At 38.8% G+C, this 8,968-nt stretch overlaps 1 protein-coding gene across 2 annotated transcripts in view; it reads right to left on the bottom strand.

Moving 5' to 3' along the window:
• Positions 1-8,912, bottom strand: part of Gprk2 (G protein-coupled receptor kinase 2) — a 65,130-nt gene extending 56,218 nt beyond the window's left edge. Inside the window, exons 1-2 of one of the 2 annotated variants that reach the window (XM_002054187.4) lie at positions 8,016-8,912; positions 2,239-2,261 (exon numbers count right to left, since the gene is read on the bottom strand). The gene's annotated coding sequence lies outside the window, so the exon portion shown is untranslated. The remainder of the gene's footprint in view (positions 1-2,238; positions 2,262-8,015) is intronic. The other variant, XM_070207096.1, reaches the window with a different exon arrangement.
• Positions 8,913-8,968: the final 56 nt, after the last annotated feature.

An 8,968-nucleotide genomic window follows, 5' to 3' on the forward strand; every position in this document is an offset into this window, starting at 1 on the left:
ATTTGAACAGAGATATTTCAAAATGAGTTTTATGTCGATCGGAAAATAAACAAACAAGTTGCATGCAAATATTTTTCGCGATTTTTCCACACATGCGGGTGGAATTACATAAGGTAAATATAGTGAACATTTCTGTTTTCCTAGCTCTTACGGTTTGGGATGTGCGTTGACCACCAATCATTCAGTTTATCATTTTGTTATTCAGTCAGGATAAAAAATGATCTGTCCCAGCTTACAGTTTACCCAACATTTAACATGTACCCACCACTTATCGTATAGCTATATAAGCTCGGAATAATTAGAAAGAACATAACTACTGGAATCTTCACAGATAATTGTGCAGTCAGCTACTTCCCAAGAAAATCATTTTTTACGTATGTCTTTGTTTGCTTAATGGAAATGTTCAATCATTTTGCGCCGTCCCCATTTGATGTACGACAACTGTGTCAAAACTTGTCAGACGCTATAAAAAAAAAGAAAGGTAAGAATAAATGGCATATTTTTAGCAGACAGGTAGGCGATTGTATAAAATAAACGTCCAACGATCGATTGGCAAAATTTATGGGCTCATAAAGATTTCAACCGAAACTCGTAATGACAAAGTGTCCGTCAGCTGATGTAGCTGGCGCACTTCAAGACCTGCACTTCACGCGTTCTCAGTTCTCGTCTCTTGCAATTGAGAATGAGTGACAAACGTGGGAGAGAACAACTTTCAAGTTTGGCTGTTCCATAAACTTGACAAGTTTGTGTGTTGCCAAGTGCGACTGTAAAAATAGCAGCAGAAAACGCTAAAAGTCAGCTTCAACATTTGTGTCCCTAGCGTGCAAGCCACGCTCCAAGTTCTTTTTATATATATAAAAATATGTGTCTTTTTACTATTTCAAAAGCTGTCAAGTGTCGCAGGCGACAAACTTTGTTTTAATACCATCACATTTATTGTTTGCGTGAGGTATATTCGTTTGCGAAAATATTTTTTTTCTTCAATAACACATTTCAATCGCAACTGCGAGTTTGACAAGAGAAGGATGCTACCACAGAATAATTTTATTAATTAGTTTAATTATAGTATTTGGCAGGTTTCCCTAACATTTAATAAAACAGAATTTTAAGTGCAATAGGGTGTATAAGTTTTCAATAACAGATTATTATTAGCTGCAAGTCCTTGTTGCTAGTTTGCACAAAAAGTTATCAAACTGGCTTAAATTGAAAACCAAACAAACTATGCAAAGTTTACTAGATAATGTATTTAAAATAAACCTTATAACTTTTCCCTTACCACGCCCACAATTTAGAGACGTTGGCAATTACCTTAGCCAAAGTTGTGCACAACATCAACAAATGCATTTAGTTATTGTGTTTCGCAGCTGCTACAGAAAAAACAATGTTGTGTTTTGAAGGAAACAAGGGCAACAAAAGGCAAAAGTTTATGGAGAACACAACCAATGTTAGCAAAAAAAAAAAAAAGAATTCTATAGCGAAAAAAACAAAATGAAAAACGAGCGCAAAGTTAAACACTCCAAATGTTTGTACAAGTGTCTATCCTTTCCTCACTTTCTCGCTCGCACGATTATTTTTTTTCTTTTTTTTTTTTTTTGTTTGTCTCTTGCTGTCAGGCGCAGTGTTCCCTTTTTTTTAATATCATATATTCATTTTCCATAATCGTGATATATGCATTCCGTTCATTGGGGGTAGGCAATTGGCGACAGGCACTCGTTTCCCAGAACAAGTTTGTTATGAAGCAAGCGCCAAAAATCAATTAATGACAGTGCGGAGGCAGCACCACAACCATCCCCACCAGCAGCACCACCACCAACAACAACCACAACAGCAAGAACAGCGTTAATATAAACCACAGACATTAAATTAAGGCCGACGCGTTGCGGCCAAAGATTTTGCTAAATGTTAAACATAATCGCGAGGCCGATGCTCTATAGGCTGCAATTCACAAAAATTCTTCACTTTTAAATAAGCTCCAATATATGCATGATTTAAACCCGCTCTAGATTACGTTTTGTTTCATTGTTAATCATTTATTTACTTTCTCAACAATAAATAATACATTTACGAGAGTAAAGTATTTACATATATTAGGTTTAAGTTTTCGATACGTATGAATGAATGCTAGTAAAATTTATTAGTATCTCAGCGTGTATGTTATTTTGAAGTGAAATCTTATAATAATGATCAAATATATGTATGTTTGGTAAACTTAACAGTTTCACTATAAACAGATCTTACCTTGAGCTCCTTAGTATAGATATCTAAAAAAAAGAAGTAAAATGGAACGTATTTAATTCAGCTGTACAACTCTTCATAATTAAGTAATATTTTATGATTATTAAAATATTAAACTAGACTCATGTCCAAAAGTTAGTGTTTCTATTTTTTAACATTCTCGATTCTAAGCTTGTGAAAAAATATAAAATCTTTTATGGGAACAGCTCACATAACAAAGTGCAGCCATGTCAAAAAGACCACCCAGGATTTGGCTTACAGAGAATTCTTGGCTGCCACAATGCCGTTCAACCACATCCCCTGCCTCCTTTCCAGCTTCGTCTTGCCATGCTTGCAGGCTCTTCGGCTTTGCTGCGCTTTATTGTTAATGAATTCTACACGTATGCCGCCGGGCTGGTCGATTGGACACGCTGCCATGGCCCGGCCCGGGAGACGGTGCCCAAAGCTGTACCCTGAGGCGCATTATGAGCCAGTTTGCCTGCCAGCCTGACGCATATATATATATATATATATATATATATATATATATATATATATATATATATATATATATATATATATATATATATATATATATGTTTTTTTTTCATTGTATTTTTTTGTTTTTGCATAAAGCGTCTGTAGAATGTTTGTTGCTGTTTGGCTCTTTATTATTTTTTTTTTTGCTGTGTGTTGCTGTTGCCAAGTCGCCAGCCGCAGTGTCAAGGTGTTGGCCACATGGCGCTGGCCATGCATATTTACAGCTGCCACGGTCGCTGTTCGGGGCGGGGTTCAATGTACAAATGATTGGTTTTCAAGCGAGAGGGGAGTGGAAACGAAAGCGGGGCAGCTGCTGATGATTTAACTTTGGGTTGATCTTTTGTTCTGGCACAAAAAAAGTTTCAATGACACTTTGAATAATTTTGGCAACATTTGCTGGCATTTGCTGATGGATCATGATATATGTATTAACCTATATGTAGGCCAATACAAGCGTATACCATTTGCTTGTTGACAGAAGAACAGTCAAATTCAATTTGTGTGCCACACAGGTATGGCGCAGACCCATAAAAAGGCCCCAGGTTTAAAGGTTGACATCTCAAAGTGGCAATAACACTCAGTCAAAGCAATACCAGGCAGGACGAGGGTTTTTCCTTAATCAGAATTGAGTGAAAAGCACAGCAAAACGCAGTCAGCAAGCCGAGCTAAGCTGCAAAACGGCCGCAAAAAAAAGCTTAAAAAAAGGCCACTGTAAAAACTATTGATACCCTGTAAAAAATATCTAAGATTAAGACTAACACTAAATTCAAGTAAATAAATAAGAATGCCTTGCACTACATGTTAAAGTTATTGCACATTAAGCTTATGGTACTCCAGCCTCGAGCTTTGTGTGAATCATTTTATTTATTTCCTTTAAAAACAACCAAGTTTGTTTGTATATACATAGGTAGAGCTACATACATATGTATCTTTTACGAGGTAGCACGTAAAACGTTTTTCAAATATGCACGCCGAGAACAATAACAAATAAAAAGAAAATGGCCGAAAGCCAAACCAGCCGTGCACATCCTAAGAAAGCACAGGAGCCCACTGACAACCTGAAAAACAAAAGTTTATCAAGGTCATTACAGCAGGTTGCCTGCCCAGCCCCCCCCCCCCCCCCCCCTTAACAGCGTCTTCCGCGCCATCAAGCGCCGTTTGATTAGCTGAAATTTCTTATCAAAATGATGGCTGGCTAAACATGGCAGGACCTGGATGTAGTTAGCGTCCTGAAATAAGCCTAGTGAGCACAGGAAATTAAGTGAACACACAAGGCGTTCTGCAGTTGATTCTTCTAAGAGCTACTCAACTGAATGGGAACTTAAATATTAATTCATCAGTAAGTAAACCTAAGTATGATGCACTCTAGTCGAGTAGAATTTTTGCAATGTTAGATTAAATGGAATTCAAGGGAATTTTTTGTGGCTGCTCATTCGAAAATTTCCAAGATATACAAACTTAACGCAAAGGTTATGCTTTAAATTGGGTTTAAAATGATGGAAACCATATTTCTGTTTAGTTGATAATGTAAATAAGAGTTTTACAATACGAAATCGAAATTCGTATGAATTTAAGTTATTTAAGTTGCCAAGTTCAAGTTTATAGATAACTCCTTTTGTTTTTGTAAACATTGTCGGATATTGCAATTTAATTCAATTGTAACTAGTCCAACAGAATTTAATAAAGGGTTGGCGTTTGGCTAGTTGTGCCAAATAATGTGCAACAACTTATGAAACAGTTTATGTTTAATATTTACACAATTTATTTGCACTGTATTTTGGAGCGATTCGGCTCAAGGCAAATAATAAATAAAATAAATTATTGCAAGAAATATTTTTCGTTTTTGTTTAAGCTAACAGAAACTTCAGTTATTCGCTAGTTATTTGAAATGTGATTAGTGTATAATATAATTTATATATTCTTTAATAAGTTTTGATAATTTTATGAAATTTTGGAAGATCCATTGGTCTTGCATTTGCTGGACATAAGTTTTTGTCACACTTCGAATTCTACTTTTTTAACTCGAATAGAATTCGATTGTTGAAACGTGTCCGCACACAAAAACGATTGTTCTCGGAAAACGGAGATGGGACGCCAATCGGCGCTTCATCTAAAAATGTCTAATTCAATCAGGGGTCTATACAAAAACTGTAATAGGATAAATTTCTCAGGGGTTGTGCGAAGAAGGCGAGCAAGGATTAATTGGATTGAAAGTCACAATGCGTTGCCAAAGCAACCAGCAATGGATAAGTGTGTGAACACACGCACAATACACACATACACACACACACACATAGAGCTACAACTAGAGCTATAAAACCAATTACATATGTGGCATAGGGTTTCAGGTAGCTGCACTCATAAATTCATGTAGGAGTTCGCACTCTTAATAGCGACAACAACAAAATATTATTAAGAGAACTGAAAAACAGGGTATTGGATAGTCGACCACAATACAATAGGCGTAAAGCCGATAAGCCGTTGCCTTTTTTGGTTTTCCCAATTGTTGCCGCAAAAATGAGTTAAGCTGATTTTCATGCGAGTTTCGTGGCTGGCTAATGGACTAGCGCTTAGCGCGGCTGCTGGTCGCTGCCACGCCCACTACAGTTTGTGGAGGCGTGCGGCAATTAATATCAATTCCGTTTGGCCATTAACATGGCCGAAAACATATTGGCTAACAAGTGCCAAAGTCGCGCCAAATTAGACCCATAGCCAATGACGAAACAGGTCTGGGATTGGAAACGGTTTAAGAAACGGGACTGGGACTGGAACTGGACTGGGCTCGCGCTGTGCTCGATATGCCCGGCAGCACAGCTATATAGCGCCATGACGCGTGCAAACGATGAGCAGCATGTGGCCAATCCCCAATTGCCGGGGCTAAGCCCAACACGAATGGGTGCGAGTTCAGTTCTGGGGCGCGTCGTTGTCCTTGTTGATAATAATATTCGATTGAGTTTTATTTGCTTTGGGGTTTGGTCCTCCGCCTCGTCCTGCTCATTGATGGTTTATTGTCTTTGCAGTCAGACAATATACACATCATGTTTTTCTTCCATTCTTTTAAGCTGTGTGCGTGTGTGCGTGCATGTGTGTTCGTGTGACAGTGCTGAAACTGTGACGCAAACGAACGGCACTCGAATGCTTTTATGGTGCCACAAAAATACTCTGCCCCTAGCCTAGGATCGCCTCTAATGGCAATAACAATGGCATGGCGAAGGACCCGCACTCGGCACCACATGTGGCCAACTCTTGGCTGACTCTGCGCCGGGCACTGGGCAACTGCTAATGGCGGGTCACAGTTGGTTCTTCAAATTGAAAACGGAACACTGAACGCTGCCGCTGCTGCTGCTGCCGCCGCCGCTGCTGTTGATGAGTGATGAAGCGGAAGCGGCTGACGCTATCAGCAAATGCTAAGCGCTCCCTAATTATGCAGCCCGTCTGGCAATCGGCAATCAGTGTCACTTACAATGACATACAACAAAAGCAACAATAGCAACAAAAAGAAATGCAAAGAAGATAACAAAACAGCGCAACGCAAAGTCAAATAGATATAAATCGAGTACATACGCGAGTTGTTCAAAGAATTACCCAAATAGTGTATATATTTTGTAGTATTCAAAATGATATATATATATTGTACATTTTTAATTTGTATAATTAATTATAAGTCACTATAAGGCATAATCATTATTAACGGACAGCGTTGACATCTCTTTAAACTATTGAATTTCAATTGTTTTCGTCTTCTACTTAAGTTCAGTTAAGTTTTATACATAAAACTAAAAACTTCAAAAGTATAAAAATAAATGCCATTTTTCCTGCTATTGTTTTTTCATTGAACGGCCCAAACTAGTTTATAAATTGTTCTGTATTGCCTTAGCAGCACAGAAAGCTAAAGTTGCTAAAGCTATTTAAAAAGTTTGCTTGATAGTTTGTAACTGTAGACAATGCTTAAAAGATTAATAATAATTATTATTTCTTTGGCGTATATGCTAAGCTGGCATCTCTTTTAGCAAAGATATCATTCTCCATGTATATTTCATTAGGAAACCTATGAGCTAATGTGAAATCTATATTTTAGATATGTTCATAACGATGCGTATGGAAACTTTATCGATAAGCAACCCGTGGAACAGACAAAACAATGACAAAGTTGAGAACAAACAGACATCGACCGGAAGTGCGCATAGCATAATGAGTTTATGTGTTTTATTTTTTCTTTTTTTTTTTTTTGTTTCATACACTTTATTTATTTATTTTTTTGAGGGCAAGAAGAGGTTGAAGAGGCCTTGCAGATAGCATGAACAACAGCAGTGATAACAATGCCCAAGACTATGACGCTGATGGCGGTGCGAACGCGGATGCTTTCACTCTCAATGAGAGAAGGGCGGGGCGATGCGGCAGGCGAGCGAGTATCTGTGGCAGGCCATAAAGCACTCAATGCATGTGCAACAGCAGCAGCAGTAGCAGCATCAAAGGAGCATCGATTAAGTTAATGAAATTGCGTTGTCCATCGTCACGGCTGGGGCAACGCGGGGCAGACGGCGTGTAAATTACAGTAAATACTTTAAAGCACTTATGCAGCCGGCGCTGGCAAAGCTAACAGCTAATGAGGTGTGACAATTAAAAGGCGGCAGGCAAATGGGTGCAGCTGAATTTATTATACTCTAGTCATAAGCTAAAAGGAGTGTATTGGTTTTGCACTGTCCACTGTTTCTCTGTAGATTGTATCTAGAAACTTGATGCTTGGAAATATGCATGTATAACCGCATCAGATATCGTCAAAGTTGATTGTATGCCGTCAAGGGGGATTGGCAAACCGCGAAAATCAATATGCGTTGTTTTTGATGCTTTTCATACAAAGTTTAACCACCGTTTTCCGCCACTTCAAAGTCAAATGTGCCAAACATACTACGCAAGCATTTTAACTTAGTGTTTGGTCCATCCGTTGATCCCCACACAATCTGCCAGGACCGATTCCCTTTTATGTATCTATATGTCATGTCTTTGACACTTCTAAAGCTAGAACTCCTCTAGGGATAAATCAATATTTCCTAGTCCCAATTTGAAAGACCTGCCTTCCAGGCTATCGAACCCAAGAATCCAGTTGGTTATTTTAAACTTGCTTTGATTGTTATTATATTATAAATAGAGTATTGCGCAGTCTGTTGCAATGGACTAAAACCTTTTAACTAGTTTTTTTTTTTTTTTTGACAAAGTTAAAGCAGGGTTGTTGATGGTGGGGTTAGGCGAGCAAATTTTACCTTGTCTGTTTGCTTTGCGTTCTTGTTGTTGTTGTTTCCGTAGAAGCAGCCGCTTGTGCTTAAAATGCTTAGGTTTTAGTATGTGTTTTGGTATTTTTATAATTTTTTTCGCAACAATCAGAATGCGGCTGATAAGGGGGCGCCGTTGATAAGGCGAATCATCCAATTCGCAGAACAGGCGCAAGGGCAGCAGCAGGGACAGCGACAGAGGCAGATCAGCATAAACAAATTAAAGCGACGCGCTAGAAAATGTCTTTGCAACGACAACGCCTTGTGAAGCAATTTTCCGGCTTTTCACACACGCGACGGCGTCAACAGCAGCGGCAGCAGCGTCAACGCTGACGTCGGCACAGGCGGCACGCTTTCTCGGCAAGTTTTGCGTTTGCTTTTGAGTTTGCTTTTGCTTTGCTTTGCTTCGCTTTGCTTTTGCTTTGCTGCTGCTTCTGTCTCGTTGTTGTTGTTGTTATTGTTGTTGTTGGCGACACCAATACTTTATTTTTTCTTTTCAATTTGACCGCATTTGTCGATTTTGGTTTTTCTTCTTTTTGTTGCTGCTGCGGCCGCTGCTATAGCGGCTCTCTTTGCGTTTTGCTTTTGGCCAACAAAACACACACTTACTAGCACTTGCACATACACGCACTCACACACTTGAACTTGCGCGCTGCAAACACACACTTACACATGCAAACACCCGATAGAGCAAGAGCGCGGCGATCGAACAGAGAATGCCAAAAATTTAAAGCACTTGATTTAATTGGCTTGCACAACACGCACGTTTAATTTGCATTTGCTGCGGCTCGCACGCGTATTAATTAACAATAATTTTTAAATATTTTTTACGTCCGCGCTAGCAAAAGAGGTATACACCCACGTCCGTTCGTAACACAAATGCTGTTAATTAACAGGCACAGCGTTTAACGTGCTGTAAGTCAAAGACTGATGAAAGCCTTAAC

The sequence above is a fragment of the Drosophila virilis genome, chromosome 2 (genome assembly GCF_030788295.1).
Source record: "Drosophila virilis strain 15010-1051.87 chromosome 2, Dvir_AGI_RSII-ME, whole genome shotgun sequence".
Classification (NCBI taxonomy): Eukaryota; Metazoa; Arthropoda; class Insecta; order Diptera; family Drosophilidae; genus Drosophila; species Drosophila virilis.